General features: G+C 50.3%; 1 protein-coding gene across 1 annotated transcript in view; it reads right to left on the minus strand.

Annotated features, from left to right (window-relative positions):
* The window catches only part of LOC125941294 (uncharacterized), a 148,166-nt gene that overhangs the window by 106,536 nt on the left and 19,225 nt on the right, over positions 1-22,405 (minus strand). The window lies entirely within an intron of this gene.

The raw sequence follows: 22,405 nt of genomic DNA on the forward strand, positions 1-22,405 counted from the left end.
CTGGCAGGCCTTCGAAGTGTGCCCGTGTGACACGGGTATAAGAGTCACTCCTTGGCGATCCGCCAATTCGAATGGTTCCGAAGATTCCTATGGTCGGTCATTCTTCCATGGAAACCAGATATTGCCACGAAGGCCAAAATCTACGCGCACAACATTCCACAATAGCTACAACACGGATGCGCGGCTGAGCAGCACGCCTTCTCAGACGAAACCGGTAGACGTTCAAAGTGAGGTGGAAAGGGCTATTTCCTTCCTTTCACGCAATAAAGGTGTTTTATTTTATTACTACAATAGTTACAAAAACACTGCAACAGCAAGCACGACTGACACACTTTAGTTTACAAGATTTCATAGTTTATATTGCTACTGAAGGCAGTAACGTTTAAACAGCTATCTGCTGCCAGGGCAGAGTGGCGGAATTCGCAAACCAAACTAGCTGTTAATTTCCGGTAATTGAGAAAAGAGACCACGTGTTGACAGGAACAAAAGTTGCAGCAGCCTTGCTCGATGTACATCACAGTGCGTTGGAATTTAAATCTTACAGTGCGTTCGTATGTGATACGGTATGATCGTATATGTTTATCGTAACTAGATCTACCATGTTCCGGGGCTCCGTACATGACTCATTGCACATGAAAGTCAGTGTTGGAAGGCGTTTGTGATACAAACATGGTCAAAATAAAATTTACTACATTTCTTGCGAATACCTGATCGATTACGGTGTATCATAAGGCCCTATTTAAGGTATTTACACGAAAAAAAAGGATTTCATTAGTGTGATGCTATCATTAACGGGGTCTGATATATCAATCTAATTTCTCGACTAGGAAAAGAACATTCCAGCACATTTGGGTGGGTAGGAGTCATCGCCGAACATTTGCGTAGTAATATACAGCGCCCGTATATATAAAGAAAAAAAAAGATGTATGTGATTTGGGTTGGAGCTTCAATTGTAACGACACTTTTTTCTTTGCCGAAGTTTGCACAGCTTCCGAGGCTAGAGGGCTAACCCGATTTTGAAAATTTTGCGGTGTTACGTACAAAATATCTCGCTGAAATCGCATGTTATACGCGAGAACACTTTCTTCTCGCTTTCGCAGAATGGCGGTGCATTATAACAAGTTGGCAATGTAGTGTGAGGCCGAAGCGACAACACGATTGCTCACCCGAAAAGTGCCTCATCGCCAACGATGCGGAATGCCTTGCTGAAGCAGGACACCCCGTGAGCGACCTCGGCCTTTCCTTTCGAGCCGTAGAAGTTGACGATGAGCTTCTGGTTGACGAACAACGCCGCCATCTGGACTGCGCACCAGGACAGCATGAGGTGGATGGCCTGTTCGCCGTGGTCGCGCCACTGCGTCAGCAGCTGCAAGACCAGATCAAGTGCGTTCGTGCGGAACACGATGCGGCCCGTCACGTTCAGCAGGTGAAAATAAAGTTAGGAGGTAGTTTCTCCAGCGCGTCTTTCGTCAGACTGGCCACAGTGCTGGTACATGGTCCGGTCGGGAATCCTCTGCGTCACCTTTGCAGGCGCCACGTGAAAGAAGTGACGGAGCATCGTCGACTCCAGCCTTTGCGTCTCTTCGTAGGTGACGAAGGTGTCGGTGCCATTGGCCTGCACTCGAGCTGTCCGCGGTGGGCGCGAACTGGTCCCGCAGGGCTTCGAAGTAGCGCTGGCGGCTGTCGGCCGAGTGGAGCTGCTCGTCCGATTTCCACTTGAGCAGGTTTAGCTCTTCCGCCATGCGCAGGAACACTTGGCTCTCTCCGGCGACCTCGGAGAAGTCGAAAGCCAAGATGGCGCCCCAGCGGAGTTGGACCGATGTGATCAGCAATGTATGGAGGGCGTCGGCATTTTTCGCCCTGCGTGGCCAGATGACCCCCGCGTAGGTCAGCAGCAATTGCGCGTCAGAGAGCTCGTCAGACGTCCTATCTTTACTGCAGTCGCCCTTTCCGACGCATTCGCAGCTGCGGTAGAAGGCCGCCGCGCGTTGAAAGGCGTTTTGTCCTTTCTTCGGCACGTGCATGTCCCGGACCTTGCTGTACAATCTACCGAGGATCGACTGGAAAGCGTCCTCGTGCACGCTGAGGTCGTGGCCGCTGCGCCACCCGTCGCAGACGTAGCGGTCGAAACTGTCGCAGGGGTTCGCGGACCTGTTGATGGACTCGAGGAGACGCTTCGAGAACTGCGCGCAGGCCAGAGTCTTGCACGTGTCGTTTCGAACCTGTTTAGAGCCGGTCCGAGACACGAAGTACACGACCAGGGCTAGCGACGCCAGTGAGCCGATGATAATGGCGGCGTAGCACGTTGCCGGTATGCGTTCCGCGACTGGCCGGCTCTGGAAAAGATCAGGCAAATGATAACTACCATGAAGACGGCAGATGTGATCGGTCGGGAATAAGATATAGACCCGCGGGTCTAAGATATAGACCCGCTGTGTTTATCGTAGCACAGTCCGTGTCTAACCACAAAGCTTTTGCATGGTAAGTACATCGCACGATATGCATGTATTGTCTGTGGAGGACCGTGTTATGTTTCTGTATCATTATTAGCATAGATAAGCGATGTCAGTGGGCCACTACATTTTTGAAATATTAGAAGTTTAATAGATTGCAAACAAAGTCGGCGAAGCAACAGCTGCGGCTATCCACAATCCATGCAGCTCTAAACATAGGCATTTGTTTTTCGTGTCTTAACACCTGACAATGCCTATCCCGTTTTCAATTGTTTGCTCGCTGTAGTCGATTCGTATAAACGAGCAGAATAACAACCAATGAGCATAGACATTTAGAGGCTACAGTTTGAAGGAACAGCCTGTTCCAAATACAAGTGAACGCAACTCTAAGTTCATCTTTGCCAGGGCAGATGTGTTTACCTTCCTGTATGAATCTTGCCTTGTTTGTTTGGGGTTGCGTGTTGGGTTGCGTGGAGCAATGCAAACATCTACATTGACAACATTTTGTCGGACAGACAGAGCGACAGAAGGACTAAAAATGAGACATTTGCTACGTAAATGTTACATAAAAGTGTTTTCTGAGTGTGAAAGAAGCCCGCGAACACACGCAAAATTGCCGCTCGACTGGCCGCTCGTGGCATTTTGCGTGCGTTCGCGGGCTTTTTTCACGCTCGGAGCACTTTTACGAAGCACGTATTGAGCAGCAGAAAGCTGTATCGGGAGTTTTTCATGTTTCGCTACAGTTTTCTCACTGACACTTTTCATGTAATCATAATATTTGAGAGGTTGATTAATTAAGCCTAATGATTTATTTACGCGGAACGCTAAAATAATCAGTCTCTCGAATCGACAGATAACAACACTACCTTGGTTCTGTCGCTGTACGTGGCATTTGCACAAGTTTCAAGCTTGGTGCAAGTTCCAAGGAACACTCTCAATTGACCCCCCTGGCCTCCGTCATGCTGTATGCTTGCAGCGTTTTTGCCAAGGGAGCCTTCAACAGGACTTTCTTTGTGTGCTGTGATTAAATCGAATATATATATATATATATATATCGGATCATTTAAGCTCTTTCGTCGCCTCTCTACCTTTACCACGTGACCGGCTTCCTGCACTTCCACACACACACGTTTACACTTCGACACACACTCCTCATGTTGACGCAATAAAAACAACATCCTAATCAAGATAGGCTACTTCAACAGCATTCTTCGGTGTCTCGTCAATCACACCAGTGAGCAGAATTTCAGCCACGGTCGCCGACAGATACACTCACCACGGTTCGGCTCTCCGCAATCTTGGTCGACACCTCTTCGGCCCGCGGCACCCTCGACATCCAGGGCGCCTTCAAGGGCTTTCGGCGCGTAGATGCGGCGTCCGCGTCCGGCTCGACCGCTTTCCCTGCTTTCGCTTCTTGGTTAGGCCTCGCCTTGGCTCCTATGACTCGCGTGGCCGCATCCTCGTCGCTGCCCGAGCCCGTCGCAACCCGGGTTGGTACGCCCGTCGCTAAAGTGTCGCTACTTCCCCCTGCGGGCCGCAATCGGGTGGAGCTCGAGGATTTAGCTTTCGTGTAGTCCGTTTCGTGCCCGGCGGGCTGAGCTGGACCACCACTGGCCGAGGCGGCGTTCTCGCCGGCGTCACCTGGCGGGATTGTCGTTTCCTCTATCACGTGACTCGCCGGTATTTGATCCAGGTTGGTGGGTGCGCCGCTTTGGTCGCTCGTTGCGACAGCCGCCGACGCTGCCGGTTCCTGGTTGCTCGTCGCACCAGGCACGACGGCTTCGTCTGATGTCGGTGCTTCAGCGGCGGGGAGCGTCTTGTGCTCGGTCGACCCGGTGGCGGCGTGGCCCTGTTCGCCTGCGGTTATTGTGTTCTTGGAATCGCGTCGCCGCAGTGTCATGCTCTTCCGTCTCTGGTCCTGGCCTTTGGACAGGTCGTCCTCCTTGTTCGCATCTTTGTCGTGTTGAGGCGCCTTAGCCGACTTCTTGGCTCCCCTGACGCGCTTCGGGGTTTTGGTCGGAGCCGTCTCGAGGCCGCCGGCTTCCGTGGCCTTGGTGTCTTTCGAGGTCTTCGGAGGAGTCCTGTCTTCCGCATCGTGCTCCATGGTCGACACTTCAGCGAGGCTTCTTTCTTCTTCTGCACGTGCATGCGCGTTCGCGCGTGAGCACGCCATCGCGAGCTGTGGTGCCGATTGCTGAAAAAAAAAACATTCTCATTCTTAGTATCCAAATTTTATGTAAGTTTTCTTCCTCTTTTACCCAGTGCCGCCCGGTTCATGGCCGATACACCGTAGTGGGTTGAGCAATACCCATAAGCATCAAAGCAAACCAATCCCTCTCGAGGGCATGAGCCACATTTTGAGCCAACAGCATCAGCGCCAGTGAATAACTCCATGTGTCACACAAATTCAAATGAACACAAGGGGTGACACATGTTCTTGTTCCCTGGGAAATGGCGAAACCCACTCTGGGGGATGAGCCATGAACCGGGCTGTGAGAAAAAAACATCACTTTTAGCACTCCGTTCATTGAATTGTTTCTCTGAAGATGAAGAAAACCTCTTGAAGCCCCATTGGTAGCGGTTGTAAGGCGGAAGCACTGGAATTAAGTCTCAATGCTGTGGTGCTGTTGCTGTCCCGCTTTACCTGTAATCTGTTCCCGTTGAATGAACCCCCTTATTAAGTTTTGTGTTATAGGGTATCCGCTAAGAAGCAATGACAATGTTTTTGACATTTTACTGGCGTCCTCCCGTAAAGTCAGTCCATTTTCATAAGGTCGAATGAACCAACTTTGATTTGTGGCTGCAGCTTTGATTTCGGTCTACGGCGGTCGCACTTTACAGTTCAAATGAAAAAAAAAAAGCCTTCGCCTGCCCTACTTTGGGTTTTGACAACGGAACAGCGCCACTTGGTAGACACAATTCGGGAGCCCCCTGCGCCGACGTTTCTGATAGAATCGTTGATGCCTAATCAATTAATACTAATCAGCCGATCTATCAGTTAGTTAACCAGTCTTTCATTCAGCCTACTAATCAGTCAATCAACCAAATAATCAACGAATACCTCGATACATTTTATGTGCTGGAGCTGAATTACGGATAAGTTGGAAATGGGATGCCGCAGCACTGTCCCCGAGGTTACCATGTTCCAAATTTATATAATTCTTGATGCTTGCAAATGCTTTGTTCTGGGTAACACAGACGTATGGACAAATTGAAACACTAGCCTATCATTTTTTCCTCTCTCGACCTTGACTCAATTGGGACCGAACAACGCCGTGACCCTTGGATCGCCTCTCTTTTCGCCTATCTTTCTGGATCATCGACCATCCCTATATCACGATCCCCCCGACGCCAAGCTGTCCATTCGCCATTCGATGATAGGCTGCTCCCCTGACGCAACTACGTTCCGAAGGCCGTAGATGGCTCCTGGTCATTCCGCGCAGTTTAAGATCACAAATCTGTGCCTCTTTCACGACGATCAGCTATGTGGTCATGCTGGAGTATTTAAGACATACGAACGTATTCTCCATCTCTACTACTGGAACGGAATGTACACTTTTGTACGAAAGTTTGTTCAGTGCTGTCCTGACTCTCAACGACGCTAATGGCCACCTTTACGCGCGTCTGGCGCGTTGCAGCAGCTTCCATGCCCTGCCAAACCCTTCGATCACGTCGGCGTTGACCTCTACGGCCCGCTTCCAATGACATCGGAAGACAATCGGTGAATCATAGTTGTGGTGGACCACTTGACATGGTACGCCAAAACTGCTGCTTTACTAAGTGCCACAGCGGCGGATATGGCCTATTTCGTCCTACTTCGCTTCATCTTTAGACATGGCGCACCTCGAGAACTGCTTAGTGGTAGAGGTCGCGCCTTCCTCTCCGAAGTCGTCGAAGCTCTGCTTTCGGAATGCAACATTGTTCATCGTACGAGCACGGCATACCAGCCGTAGGCTAACGGGCTCACAAAATGGTTTAACCACACTCTCGGTGATATGCTCGCGATGTACGTGACATCTGATAATGGTAACTGGCACCGCGTTCTTCCTTTTGTAACGTTCGCATACAACACCGCCATATAAGCTACTACGTGATTTTCACCTTTCTATCTCCTGCATGGACGCTAATCAAGCCAAGGAAAGGATAAGGGTAATTAGCTGTGGTTCAAATTGAAATGTACACAATGATGACGAAAAGCCGAAATGAAAATGGTCGACAAGACAACTTGTCGCCGGTGGGAAAGGAACTATGCTTGCCACATTTTCATTGCCAGCTGGGCTTATATGGTCTTGAGTAAGGAAAAATTGGGCCTCCATATCCCTTCTCCTCGTTAATTCGTAGCGATGGTCTCGAATTTGGCAGCCTTGATGTCATTAGGTATCATAAGAGATTTTCATCTCTCGTATGCACGCTTCCCTCCTCTCCTAAGTACACGTTCGAAAGGATATGCGAAAGGATGTTACCCATCCGCCCACCATGGCTCCGAGTGGCGCTGTTTAACACTCCCAGGCCTAGATATATTGAAACATAAGTACCCAAGTTAGTGTGCGGTTCGATAACGGTCGCCGCAGCACAATTGGCAATTCATTGCACGCATAATGCGGAGGTTGTGGGTTCGGCTGCCACCGGAATGAAATCGTCTAATTTCATTTCCCGTGTCTTTATTATTTCGTACATTTCAATGTGAACCTCAGCTAATTTCCCCGATGCTTTCCTGGGCTTCATTCTCTATTGCCTTTATATAGACGCGCGCGCGCGCACATACACACACGCACGAGCACACGCACACGCGCACACATTTTAATAGGCACGTACAGGCTGGTATAAGCTCTCCCATCTTCTCTACCTTTACCACGTGCTTGGCTTCGTACATTTCTCACACATTTCCCCCCTTTACTATGGCGTATGCTAACGCAATAAAAAGAAAAGGAAAAATAATCAAGTTAAGCTAGTTTAACACTGTTCTTAGGTGTTTGGTCAATCACAAGCGTGAACAGAATTTCAGCCACAGTCGCTGACAGATACACTCACCAGGTTTCGTCTCTCCGCAATCTCGGTCGACGCCTCTTCGGCCCGCGGCATCGTCGACATCCAGGGCGCTTTCAAGGAACTTCGGCGCGTTGGCGTGGCGTCCTCGTCCGCCTCGATGGCTTTCCCTGCTTGCTCTTCTTGGTTAGGCCTTGCCTTGGTTTCCATGACTCGCGCTGCCGCATCCTGGTCGCATCCTGAGCCCGTCGCAACCTGGGTTGGGACATCCGTCGCTAAAGTGTCGCTACTTCCTCCTGCGGGTGCGGCTTGGATGTCGCTGGAGTCAGTTTCGTGATCGGCGGGCTGAGCTGGACCACCGCTGGCTGCGGCGGCGTTCACACCGGCGTCACCTGGCAGGGTTGTCGTTTCGTCTACCCCGTGACTCGCCGGTATTTGATCCAGGTTGGCGAGCGCGCCGCTTTGGTCGATCGTTGCGACAGCCGTCGACGCTGCCGGTTCCTGGTTGCTCGTCGCACCTGGGACGACCGCTACGCCGGCTGTCGGTTCCTCGGTGGCGGGGAGCGTCTTGTGCTCGGTCGACCCGGTGGCGGCGTGGCCCTGTTCGCCGGCGGTTCCTGTGTTCTTGGAACTGCGTCGTCGCAGTGTCGCGCTCTTTCGTCTGTGGTCCTGACCTTTGAACACGTCGTCCTCCTTGTTCGCATCTTTGTCGCGTTGGGGCGCCTTAGCGTGCTTCTTGGCTCCCCTGACGCGCTTGGGAGTTTTGGTCGGAGCCGTATCGAGGCCGTCGGCTTCCGTGGCCTTGGGGCCCTTCGAGGTCTTCGGACGAGCCCTGTCTTCCGCTTCGTGCTCCATGGTCGAGGCTTCAGCGAGGCTTCTTTCTTCTTCTGCACGTGCATGCGCGTTCGCTCGTGAGCACGCCATCGCGAGCTGCTGTGCTGCCGACTGGCGAAAAAAGAAATATGGCTGAAAAGAATATAAACTGAGAAGCGATATTAAGGATCAGTGTTCAATTATTATCTCATGCTTATTTTCCAAATTACATTTAACTTTTCTTCCCGTTTTTCCCATTGCCGCCGGATTCATGGTTGATTCTCTGTAGTGGGTGGAGCCACTGCGTGGATTTGTATGACACTCCAGTCTCACAGAAATGAACCTGACGTTTGGCGATGCAACGCGAAATAAAAGGATGTAAATTGCGCCAAGATCCTGGCAATCTGAATTGCTTTGGATCCAAAGAGGCGGCGCATGCTTAAGCACTCCGTTCATTTTCCTGTAAAGATGAAAACCTTTTGCAGCTCCACTGGTAGCTGTTGTGATGCGGAGTCACTAGAATTTAGTCTCAGTGTCGTGGCGCTGTTGTGTCCCTCTATCTGTAATCTCTTCCCGTTGAATGGATACGCTGATTTTTGTTTCTCTTATAGCGTATCCGTTAAGAAGCAATGACAAAATGGCAAGTTGATCTTGACATTTTACTGGCGTGCGCCCGCAAGATCTATTCATTTTCATATGGTCGAATGAAGGAACTTTGACGTGTGGCTGCGGCTTTAATTTGGACCCCGGCGCCCGCATTTCCATTTCAGATGTTAAAAAAAAAGACACACTCGTGTACTGCAGTTCCGGTTCTCATAAAGGAACAGCGCCACATGGGAAAAACTATTCGGGTAGCCTCTGAGCCATCGTTTCTGATAGCACCGTTAGTGCACAGGCAATCAGTATCCATCAGTCGACCTATCAGTTAGTTAACCAGTCTTTCATTCAGCCTACTAATCAGTAAATTGACCAAATAATCAACGAATCCATCTGTCTCGTTTATGTGCTGGGCCTGCCTTTTCGGATAAGTTGAAAATTGCATGGCCGCAACACTGTCGCCGAGGTTACCATGTTCCAAGTTTACATAATTTTGTTCGCTTGCAAATACTTTGTTCTGGGTAACACAGACGTCTGTGTTACGTCTCTGTTAAAGAGGTTCCGCGTGTGTTAGCGCGCATGTGTTATTGTGTTTTAGTGCATGACCAGGAGTTTCTATCTTTCGACAACTTTCAGCCGTTTGAATTTTGAGGCGCATTGTCAACATACCCCCCCCCCCCCCTACACACACACACACACACACCGTCTCCCCCGCGGCATAATTTGGGCAAGAAAAAGAAAGTGCGCGGGAGTCGTGTTGTGAATGTCTACCTTCAATGACTGTGGAACGCAGACGAAAATCTGCGTCGTTACCGATAAGGACGCCGAGAACCTGTTGTAGTCAGCGATAGGTTTCTGGAATCGCGATGCATTTGCATGGCATTCGTTATCACCAGCCTATTTTTGTGCTCTGCGGGTTCAAGGCCTCGATCTGCAATTACCGCTATCTTCCACTATAGCTGACCCCATCTGATGTATGTGAGTTTTGTAGTCATGAGTGGTTAGCATTGCCTACGGGAAGGAGCAGCAATACTCAAACGAATATGATTCACTTGCATTTCACACGCCCTTGATAAAAAAAACTCTGCCGAAGGGATCACTGACATCTGCAGGTTTTCTATTTTTTTTCAGCGTCAAAAAAAGCACGCAAAGCAATTTGTAGTGAGGTGCCCATACAGCAACATATTCCTTCTCTAGGCATAGGCTATCCATACCATTAGAAATAATTGTTAGTGGGCAACCTCCTTAGGTAGCCCACTTAGGTAATATCTACCTCCGTAGATATTAAAATATATTGTGTCTGTGCAGAGTGTTCACAGTGGAAAAAGAATGTTGAAGTGAAAAAGTACGGAGGAAGTAGCCGCCGCTGGTGATTCTAATGCGCTTGTCCTCCTTTTGTCAGGGTTTGCAGAAATAAAGCGAAAATATGAATTAAAAGCCGTGCACGTCCACGCCAACAATGATGCAGTAAGCTTTTGACCACAATATAATCTGAAGTGAAAAAGTAGAGGCCACTCAAAAGAAACCTCAAGTAATATGGGTACCAGGTTTGTGGTGATTACACTTTAGGTTGGGGGAGGGGGGGGGGGGGGGGGGGCGTTAGGCTTCGGCATCGCTGGGGGGTCCCCGGATAACCTTGGAGTGGGCTCGGGCCGCGGAGCCTCCCCGTAGTCATCGCCTATGATCTTCAACCCTACTCTTACACTTTGTCGGCTAAGGTCCTCAGTCATTTGTTGCAAGTCATCTCCTGGCATCACATTATGCGGTTGAAAAAGAAACTGCCATGGTAATGAAATCGATGTGCAGATAGTTCTCGCTCACTTTTGTAACCTTCAATCGCCAATGAACTCTATATGAATTCCTGCTTTTTATTTCGCACACCGGCGCCTGAAATAAGTCGCGATAGGAGGAGCGGCGTACTTTATACGGCATACTTATACGGAGTTTATACAGAAGATCGTAATAGAGTAGACAAAAGGTAATCTTTTTTTGGCCACTGCTGAAGTTGCGTTGCCCGCAGGAGAAACCCTTTCCAGCGCGTCCGAAAGGGCGGCGAAGGAAGAAATCAATCGATAATGCTAAGCATGCGACTGAAGGAACTGAATTAGATCTTCGCTTCTTCATGTCGCGTTGCTTTGCTGTCGCTTGCTTTGTTCGTTTCTTTTATTTCCTCCTTAGCGACGAGTTCAAGCTTCCCTGCTTTCCGAAAGGACTTACTTCTTCGTTTGTGGTGGTACAGCAGGAAGGTCCATTACGCATTACATTAACGGGTCCTCATCCTGCGATCTCACGTGTTTTCTTTCCTATAATATATTTCCGTATTGTGTTCTCGTCTGCTTCCTGCTTCCATCGTCAGCATTCCTTATTTCTCAAGGTCCTCTGCAGTGCATTACTATGTAGTGCGTAATCTCTGTAGCGTTAATGCAGACCATTTTTTTCTCTAAGTATTGACCCTACGTTCACGTTCAGTCGACTGATCCGCTGTGCGAAGTGCCTGCGCGCTGCACGCTATTGTTATCCGTAACAAGTACCTAACTGTAAATTTAACTACGACAGCTTCAAGAAACTCCAGGACAGGAAGCACGCATGGGCAAGTAAAAAAAAAGTGCCGATATTGTTTTCGTCACTTCCAACGAATTGAGATTCCTAAAGTGAAATTGTTCGGTTTGTAATACCGCAGTCACACGCTCGGTTTCAGCAGCCATTGAAATAAACGATCATTAGAACATACGAGCGCCATTTCCACCTTTCGGCCAGCTCGTACGAAGGATCCAATCAGGTGCGTGCATTTCAATAGCCAATGGTGTCACTGGTTATTAAAGGTTAGCGTGCGTAGGCGGTATAACCTCCTGAAACTGTACAGTGGACACCGTAGGTGAGGACTCCGGATTAAGTGTGACAACGTAGGGTTCATCAACGTGCACCTAAAGCTTGGTAAAAGAGTGTTTTTGCATGTCGACTCCGTCGAAATCCGACCACCACAGCTGGCACTCAAACCCTCGACCTCGTTTGTACTCAGCAGAAGAAAGTCGTGGTCATCGGGTCCCCACGGCAGGTGGAATCGACTTGATAGAGTGTAGTTAGAACGTGTGACTCGCAAAGGAGAAGGCACGTGTGAGCCTTGTAAAACCTCTCTTCCTCATATCCTGTACCGAGGCCTGTACAGAAACTTCCAAGGAGGCTAGCGTGGCTGGCTGTATCTTCTCTTCTTGCCTTACCGCAATGCTCGATTGAAAAGTAAAAAAAAAATTGCTTTTGCCAAAGTGATACGATTTCAAGATATTAGGTCTGCTAAAAGCGAACAACGGTGGCATTAAAAGCACCCCAGGGCGCTTGATGCTCGCGCACGGCTGTGTTGAACGGTGGACGAGGATGCGATAAAGGTCCCGCGTCTTATTCTGTGTTCCTGCTGCACCTCGTTCGACGTTGAAGCTCTTCCAGTTAGAATTCTATCCATAAATTTTTAGCGTCACCGGTCCGGCCTCCCGGTTTTACCCTTTGCTCCTTTTGTTACGAACAAACAATTGGCTACTTCTTCCTCGCCGTAGTTTTCGACTCCTCGCTAAAAAAGAAAAAGCGCAGCTTGCACTAGTGGTGCAAGGCTGGAGCAAACAGCGGAGCTTGTGATCGACCAAGCTACAGCCAGGGTCGCTATCCCAACGACGCTGGATACTCAAACGCAGACTTTCGCGTACTCGTTCTCGTAACTCGGGATCGGCGACTAGACGACGCCTTTTCTCGGATGCAGCTTCGGCACGGTATTCCGGATCGGTTCCCCGCCGACGCGCAGATTCTCGCTTGGCCGCAAGACGCGCTTCAAGACGTGGCCTGGCGAAGTGTTGACATGTATAGGCGAAGCGAGGCACATATGGTTGCTAGGTGACGCAAAGTGACGTCATGGCTAGATGGAGCAGGTGCGCGGCCGTAGCAACTCGGCGCGGCATTACGGAGCGGCGGCAAAGCGAGGCGCAGCTGTGCCAAGTGGTTGCTAGGCAACGCGCGGTGACGTCATCGCCAGGCGCAGTTTCTGGTTTGCGCTATCCGGCGCAACCTCCGGCTTAAACAGCTCCGGTGTTAAGATTCCTCCAACTCTTTCTTTGTCATGTGTTTACGATCACGGTTTCAAATTTATTAACCGTTCGGAGCTGTACAGTTTAGCTATGGAGGTTAGGAAGGTCTAGCCTCTGTGCTTCAGCCACAGCTACAAAGCAATTCGCGGTGCACATCACAAGTTGTTATAAGCATCCGGCAGTATAGCGGTGTGCTGCTAAAGCTTCTAATTAGTATTCCTTGTATTTGTTATAATTCCTTCTCTCTTGTACGATCTTGTACTACACTGCTGTCCCTGAAATCCTGGTGGTCGAAATTCAGAGCCCGTCAATACAATGTTTTTCATGGGTCTCGCGTCGTTAGGCTCTCTCCAGGCCGCAGCGTGCACAAGTCTCAAAAGCGGCAGCCCTGCCGAAAAAAATGTTTAATACGCGTCTCGTACAACTTGATATAACGCACTTCTGTGCACAAACATGGGTGACGACAGAGGGTGTCACTGCAGCATGTGTAGACATTTCTTATAGTGGGGTATTCGAAAAAAAAAACACAAATGAATTGCCTCTGGCTTCTCCATAAATATAACAGGCTTCAACCAATGGAAAATATGGAAGAATGTATAGACAATATGTTCTCAGAATTTCCTCTGCGTTTTCTGTTATCAGACTAACACTCGTATTTTAAAAGCGAAAAACAGAAACGAAAGGTATAACGACACGCGGCACAATACATAAAAAAAGCACGCCTAGGAGCTCTACAGCAGTCTTAAGTTGCGAAGTAAATAAAGTAACGCCGTAGACGGTGTCACTGTAAGGCTTGTTTGTTAACATAGTATTTTCAAGGCGCGGACAGTTTGTAACGTAACGGGGGAGCAGCTTCGTGGAGTCTTGAAAAAAAAAAGTACGGTAAGCTAACAAGAAGCTGAAGCGGAACTACGGGGGTAGGCATGTTGTTAGGCTCGTCGGTTGTTTTGGGGTGCCCCTCGACGATTTTATAGATGGCGCGGGCACTTCAGAAAAACCGGCACTTCTCGTGCGGGTTCATGGGTGAACCGACGGGACAGCCGAAGGCCTCGGCGAACGGCGCGAAGTTTCTCATGGCGTCGGTGCACTCCGGCGACATGCGGTGGTCCGAGCTGTCCGCCCAGCACGTCACGTGACAGGCCGTCAGGAAGAAGACCTGCTCGGCGGTGTAGGCCTCCAGTCCCCAGAGGGGCACGTCCTGCGTGACGTCGCGGAACCGCTTGTAGGCGTCGTGCGCGATTTCCAGCGCCGGAAGTGCGGGGTAGAGCGACGTCACGTGGGCGGACGCGTTGGAGGAAGTGCACCGGCCCAGCTTCCACAGAGCCTGTCCTGGAGCCCCGCTGGCGTCGGTGGCGTTGGTCGGAGGATCCCGAACCGACGGTGTGTGGTTGCCGCCGAGCAGGAGCGTGAGTGTGTTGATTGTGCGCGCCACCTGCAGGCGCGGAAAGATAGGTGGTCCGGAATGATTCAATATGGCGACGTTTACACGAACGCTACGCGAGCGGTTAGAATCAGACGTCGCGCTGCGGTCCGAGCCCGACGTGACCGCGTTCACATGAACTCGCTTCCGACGGCTCTGTACAACGTTGGCACGCACCGTCGTGCCGAGACATCAAAGCGTTCGAACAGGTATTCCGGATATCGCCGCTGTCCGTAGCAGCGTTATTTCATGGCCTTTATCGTTAAATGATATTGCACTGTACAGTGCTTGTCCTGCTCCCGGCGCATGAAACACGTCTCATTGGTCTCGCGCAACCTCGGCTCTGGCCGTCTTGACCCGTCCGTGTTTACCTGCGCGCAGTGAACGGGTCAGGCTGGGCCAACCTATCCCATGAAGCCGCGAGCTCGCTTAGCCCGACTCGACGCCTGTTCAGTGCCAGACCGGCCAGCGTTGACATGTACTCGACTGGTCGATTCTCAAACCGACTCGACCTGCTTCTGTAGGGTTCATGTAAACGGCCTGAATGAGAATATTCGCGTGACGTCACGGGCGCCACGCTATTGTCCTATTCGCAACTCCTACGCCCACTGAACTACAGCGCGGCAAATATGCGGAGCTTTCCAATTACAATGGTATGGCGGCAGCGATGACCTCTTTAGTCTGCGACAGCCTAATAATGCAGTGGAAAGTGACACCGTTGTTCAACATGCAATTGTATAGATGTGCTAGACAATTACGTTGGCTTGTTGGCATGACGTCATGTTAAAGGCTAACTTTCAATGTCGGCATCTCTGGACAACTATATATGTGTTTGGAGCGCATAGACAGGTCAGGTGCAGTACAGTTCTGCGGACGGAGCTTGTACAGTTACTTAGGGTGTCATCGAGTGTACTCGTTTGGCAGTTCTTTCTGTTCGTTAGCCTCAGATTTAGCGGCTGTCATCGACATCAACAGTCTGCTAAGTTTTCACTGGCTGAATAATCTCATCACGTGTGTGTGTGTTGTGTGTGTGTGTGTTTCTGCAGTTGCCGGCTTCCCGGCAACTGCAGCTTTCTTCTTTCTCAGACTTCGCCTCCGCATGCGGCTGCCGAAGAGGCGAGCGCCATCTGGATGGTATTCTTGCAAGGAGCTACCGCGCCGCGGCGCTGTATGCGTGGTAGCAATGTTGTAAAGGGGCTTGTGTTTGAGTTTCCGCGTTAAGAGAATTATGTTTTCTCGTATATTAAAATTACAATCCGACGCTTTCACGTCTGTAGGTTGTGGTTACGTCGTACTTTACGATTTTTCTGACGCATTTTACTTTGAGAAATTCAGATTAGTTTTCATGGCCGCGGAAGCCGACGCCGAGACGGACGCCGACGCCGGATTTCCTGCAACACGGGGCCTTTAACGCTATCGCGTTAATAACGTTTGCAAGTCCTGACATTGCATTACACTTTATGTATTACACTCCTATGTATTAAAATACAGATGAAACGTAACATTATGGGAAATATGTAGTTTGTTCGCATACCCAAGACTCTTCCGAGTGTGCGAGTGGTCGCGTTTTAGGCGGTAAAGTCTGTCTCCCTGAGTGACATGGCCTTCCCCACTGCGTAGCTTATCATGCTTTATGCCGGGCCACGGGGATCAAATTCATCGTACTTTTGCTCCATTGGTCAATTTTATGTTCGATCATGCACGGTTGACGATTCTGAAATATTCGAAAACTATGCGAAAATATTTGTATTTACGAGCAGTGAGTGTTTGACTCGAACGCCGCATTGAAGCGGAAAAATATTATATTTTTTATTCGGAAGTTATAGAATATTCGCACAGCCATGTGTAAATATAGGTCATTCAGCAACTACTATTCCTTCATTTGTGATTACAGAAATTTTTATGTGATTGAACATACTATGTGATCTATGTGATACCGCTATTGAGCATATTCAGTACATTTATCACCTGCTGTGCCATTACACACTTTCATTCAATCTCTGGATTTTTCTCTTTTATCTGAGAAGTGACATTTCACCGTCCGGTTTTCTGGGTTACGTTGAGGCCACATATCTTTAAATTTTCTTATTTGACTTATTTACGCTTTTAAATGCATCGAACGCGATGTTAAAAAAAAATCACCAACGATTACGATACTCCCTAGTGCGAAATGGGAGCGCAGCTGCATACACGTGTTTCCATTTCGCAATATACAGGCTGGCGCACACAATCTGTCTCGTGCGGCACGCTGCAAATGGGGCGAAGTGTGGCGCGACTGCCTCACTTATCGGGAGATCGGGAGAAGCGGCGCGTGGGTGACGCGTGGGCGCGATTCACATCCCAGACGACGGGCGCTACTTTGGCGCCATCTCGTAGCCATCGTCGCCACAGTGCGCATCTTGCGAGGCACTATGCTTTTCTTCTCACACTTTCTCCATACCCTCTTCCTCCGCTCTCCTCCTCGGGCTCTCTTTGCGCTCGCCGTCTTTCATCCCTCGCTGCGCTTCGCGTTCGCTCTTTCATGAGCTCTCTGCACGAACGGGCTGTGCTCTAAAAGGTGTTTAAAAATGCACGCGACGTAGCCAGTGTCGTTTGATAGAAGTTCTTTTCTCCGCAGGTCCTTGAAGTACAGTTTGTGTGCTCCTTCCTGTCTTCCAAAAACGACTCGCTCACTTGTTTTTGGATTACCGACAATTGCAATACGCACACCTGCCCCTTTGATATTGCTTTATGAAGATATTTCCAGAAGAGTGGTCGGCGTCCGTCGCGCGTGATCACGCCCGGGCTGTAGCGCTACTGCCTTCGAACCTCGGTGGCGTTTCGGAGCTAAAGCGAATTGAACAAGTTCCAGGAGTATACTTGCGTAGGTATAGAATGACTTTAGCGGTTAGCAGACCCACAATGATATCGACGTTCTACGCATATCTCTATTATTTTCCGTGTCGCATTTAAGTGACGACAGTACCCAGGGTTTTTGCTACAAAGCCAAAGTTCGCACATTGTGAGGGCATGTCGTACAGGGCCGGCATAAGGTAAAACTATTAAAATCTAATCTGATTTTTAAACCAAATCCACCATTAGCCCTCTATGATGGATCGATATGGCTAGGGCCCCCTCATACGGGCAGGACCGAGCCAGCGGAATAGTCTGTGTTATGCCGGCCCAGGTTACATCATTGACGGTTTATAAAGAATTGCAGCGCCAGTAGCAAATTTTTTAAGGCGTTCCCCATTCAGCGACCCGACAGATCGGCACCTTCTACTGGCAGATCGCGCTTACAAATGGTGTCCCAGTCAAGCACGATGCTTGAATATTTCGCACCGCCCAAGGGGATGCCGATAAATCATTATCGTCATCACCATATTACTAGGCAATGGTAAACAGTGAGAAATTTCTAGACAGCAGTAAATTTTCATACAGCGCAACGAGAATGTAAAAAAAAAAAAACATTCACGCCAACAAAAGCTAACAAAACACGAATTCTGATATAAACTCGAATGTTATTTAAGTGCAATGGTGTAATGATGAAAATTGGCGAGATTTATTGCCGTTTCTAAGAGCTAATTCTGCGCTCCAAAGGATTCCTAGCGATTAAACCTGCAACGTTTATCGTGTGCAAACGCGGCATATAAGCCGATTCAGGAGTCACATTTTTTCAACATGCATACTAACATGGTTCTGATAAACACACTATAAACACGATCATGCGTGACGTGTATTCGCTTACGCATAGACTTCTTAAGGAATTTATAGCGTCGCCTTACCTGCAAGGCGTAGAGAAAGCCCAGGCCACCGTAATTGATGGCACTGGTGCCGTCAGCCACATAGAAAGGCTCAGTGACTGCTTGGACGCCGACGGAAATCGCGTTAGAGACGACGTCGTACGTCGCCAGGTAGGACGACTGCAATCGGAACACGCGGAGGCTGGACTGATAGGCGTTGGTGTTCAGAGACCCTTGCAATCGCCGTCGGATCTCGCGCCAGTGCCCGAAGAACCCTCGCGTCGCATTGTCGTAGTCGGGACCGTACAGGGCCTCCCCCCACCAAGCGCTGCCGCTCTTGTTCTCTTTACCTTCGGGCCACACCACGGTGGTGGCGCTGCCTAGGCGCGAGCTGACAGCGTCGATCGCCTGGGAACCCAACGCGCTCGTCCAGGTCCGAACCTTTCCGACTGCCGTCTCGTGGACGTTGCTTAAGAGCTGCCTCACCGGCGACCTCGGGTTAGCGGAGGCAGTGCCGGTGCCGTGGTCGACGCCGGACAGCAGCACGCTGTACGCATTGGCGGTGTGTGATCCGCAGAACACCGCGTAGACGTCGTCGCCCACCTTGTTTCCCCTGATGAAGGCGTGTATCCTGTCGCTGGACACAGCGGCCATGATTTGAGCGAACCACCACGCCGTGTGAAACGTCAGTTCTCGGGCCGTGTACGAAGCGAATAGGACGTTCACGGCGTGCAGGAGTCCGGCGTCGGTAGTGAACAGCGTGTCTTCCTCGGTGAATGGCGGGTTCGTCCCGAACGCGGACTGCAGCGCGTCGACCCAGTCGCGGGCGTCGAGCTTCGGCACCAGCGCCGGCAGGTGGCGCATTTCGACGAACCGAGGCTCGACGTGGCTGGCGACGTAGCGCGCCGACAGGTTACGGAAGACGTTGCGTTGGACTTCGGCGCTCCTGTTGATGAGGAAGGTACGGAAGGCGGGCGCGAACTTCTCTCCAGGGAACACGTGGTCGAGCAAGATTGTCACGTACGTATCGTAGAGCTTGTAGTCTTCGACCTCCTCGTGCTTTCGCTGCGCGAAGTAGGCATTGCTCGTCGAGCTGATGCTAACGGACCGGTGCGCAGGCGGGGCGCCGTCTTCCGGCAAAGGTATCACGAGGTCGACAGTAAACCAGAGCGGCACGTACCAGACCACAGACATGTTGACGATGGTGGCCAGCGTGAAGGCGTAGTCGCCGTCGTCTCGTAGCCGGTCGCCGTCGCCGTTGTTGTTGGCGTCGGGCAGCAGCCACGGGAATAGTTCTTCGGTCATGAAGTCGAAGAGCTGCTTGATGCTGCCGTCGGTGTGGGTGCCGGTCTTGGATTCCCGATGCATGCAGGCGTCTATGAAACGCGTGACCCTCGCGGCGACCCTGTTGCCGGTGTCCTCGTACCATCGGGAGCGCGCCAGATAGAACAGCCACTTGGCCGTGCGATAGATGGTCACCGACGGCACTACCTTGATGCGCTTTTCGGTCCAGTGGGAGCAGACGAACTTGCCAAAGTCCTCGCACGGTCCGACGCCGCTCCCTTTGCGGTGCAGGCCCAGGATCTCCGCGTGGTCCACGCACCCTGTCGTGACGCACACGCTGGCATCGGCGCTGTGGGTCGCTGTGCGCGATGATAGGAGCAGCGCCAAAGAGACGGCGAGGACCGCGACGCCCAGAAGGACGACGGCGACTCCCGCACACTTGTCGCGGCACCGGCGTCTTCCGCGGTTCGGCGACGGCGGGAGTGCAGTGGGCGAAGACGTGGCTTGTGCCTGCAGGAAACATTAGATCAAGCAAACCACTGTATCGACGCTCGAGGAGGACGTTGAAGAAGGCGCTGTGGGGAGCATTCCGAAGTCTAGTGCTACGAGGCGCTGCAGTAGCGAGCGATGATGACAGGACTGACGAAGACGATCGGCGATAGTCGCGCGCACGGGCTTCATCTGGTAGGCCTGTCTACTGCCCGTTGCATATATCTTGTAAATATTTTGTCAAGCGTCTTTTATCCCCGTAACACTATAGAATAGTTGCCTGAAATGTCCAGCATTAGTCTTAGAAAATACGAGGATTATAATTGCAGTCGCTTTGACGATGAGAGACACTTGAATGAATGGAACATATTAAATACGGGATGGCCCTTCGGCCTAAATGGGGTGGGGTTCTCGGAAAGGAATTACGTACGACGATGGATGCCCGCCTCATGTGCAAACTCCCAAATGGAGAGCAGTGTGTCTCTGGCTCCACTGTCCTTGTTCGGGGGGATATCTTCAAAGGAGGTTATATACGGCCTAAGGTATTTTTTGCCCGAGATGTCTGTGTCCGCTTATGAGACTGACATCGTCTGGCCACGCTATTATTGTAGTTTAACTTCCGAATGTGTAAATTCTTGCATATTTTCACGTCGAGAAGAATGCTATCGGATAATGAATTGATAACACTTTGTAATAAGTTTCAAAATTTGAAGAAAAGTTTTCTCACTAATTCGCTGAGCTGTTTGAGCGCCTCTGCCTCCTCCTCGGCGCGCTGTTTCGGCGACGAGGCGCTGATGCTTCTGGTACCGCGGGGCTTCGCCAAGACGGTTCCTGTTTAGATGAATAAGCAGCAAAATTCAGGAGAGTGTTCGTTATGATGGCAACGACTGACAACGTAACTTAGCTCCCTGAACGGCGCCCTCGATATTAGAATACGGAAGCGTTATAGACACTCACCAGTTTATTGCGATTGACTGATGGAGTATATATGATCTGGTGCACCCGGCGACAAATGAAAAATCGGATAATTCGCAAATTCCGGTAAATTCAAACTGATCGAAGTTTTTATATCCACCGTACTTGCTTTCAGGGCATGGTGACCTTTTATACGAGCGATGTGGTTGCACATTGAGACCTTCTGGCTTCTTAGAGAGATAATGCGAGTAAACAAATAAATAAAATGATGCGTAAAGGGGGGGGGGGGACATTTCGTAGTAACTACGTGGTGTAGAGTGCCCACACTCAACACTGCTGGTAATCCTAGCACTGCTCACATGCTGCGGTCGTCCTGGCACCATTACGGTAAATGTGACAGCGCCGCGGTGACACTAACTGCTACGGAATTAAGGCGGCGCAACGTGAACTGATGAGGCCAGTAATCTACTGCAGGTGACGGCGCCAGATATGGTGACGACGTTCCGATCCGAAGCCACGGCTTCTACACAGTTCTGGCTTACTAAAGGTGTGCCTAGTGCGTGCCTGATTGCACACGTCACGTGGTCACAGAGACGCGCTCGTGCCACTGCTTCGTCGTCGTCTTATTCTACAGCTGGCAAACTTGAAAGCGATCGTCTTTTACGCTAAGGATGGACGCATGGACGCTCGGACAGTTTTCTCGTTGGGTAACCATGGAAATGCTTACGCATTAAAAAAAAATGTTGTGACAGGACATTGAAACCGCAGGGCGGACCGCGCCTACGTTTGATGATCAGGCAGCTGTGTATGTTAACGAACGCACGTGGCCTCTGAGATCGTCCTGGAAGACGCGAAATGTGTGCAGCAGAGCATGCGGATTCTTGTGATGCGTGCAGGACCGTTAATGCGATGACAGTGTTGCAGGCCTCACGGTGTCCGCAGCGACGCGACCATCAAGAATATATTTTCTAATGCGTTTGCATTAGCAATGTCAAAGGGAAAGAAAAGCGTATTTGTGTACTGTAGTAAGCCGGTCACGTGGCAAAGATGGACTGGGAGAGCTCAGAAGAGCGTGTACATATATGTGTGTGTCTGCGAGGTTTAACCGCTTGGGGAATTTTACGCAAAGCATTGCCAGTGCCATGTTAAGACGATGAGTTCGACTTGAGCACAGATAAAATCTTTAAAATGTCAACGAACAGGTCACCTTAGTATAGCGACTTTCCCTTTTAGGTGAGGACCTCCATGGTACGCTGTGGCGCTCCTATCGCGTTCAGGCTAAACACAGCCCCACGAGTTGTCTCTACTCGCGGTGCTGCTATCCGATTGTGTAAGCGTGCATATATACGAACAGGCCAGATCAGTCTATTTTTTTTCTCAAAGAAATGAAACGGCTTCTGCGGATATAAGTAAACGAGACTTAACGGTTTGGGATTGACTTTCCGTAGGAGCAAGGAGACCACTCTTCGTCGGTTGCAAGTGACACGGCCTCTTGCGCCGAGCATATGGCAGGGTACGTTGCCATATTCGATAGCATCTGCAACAGGATATCGGCGTTGGTGTCTTGCACGGGGGTGGTACCTTGAAACGCTGGCGCCGCGTCGCTGACGGGATACCTAGGGAGAAAATATGGCAAAGAAGAACAGTTGCAGTTCT

The sequence above is a fragment of the Dermacentor silvarum genome, chromosome 11, assembly GCF_013339745.2.
Source record: "Dermacentor silvarum isolate Dsil-2018 chromosome 11, BIME_Dsil_1.4, whole genome shotgun sequence".
Classification (NCBI taxonomy): domain Eukaryota; kingdom Metazoa; phylum Arthropoda; class Arachnida; order Ixodida; family Ixodidae; genus Dermacentor; species Dermacentor silvarum.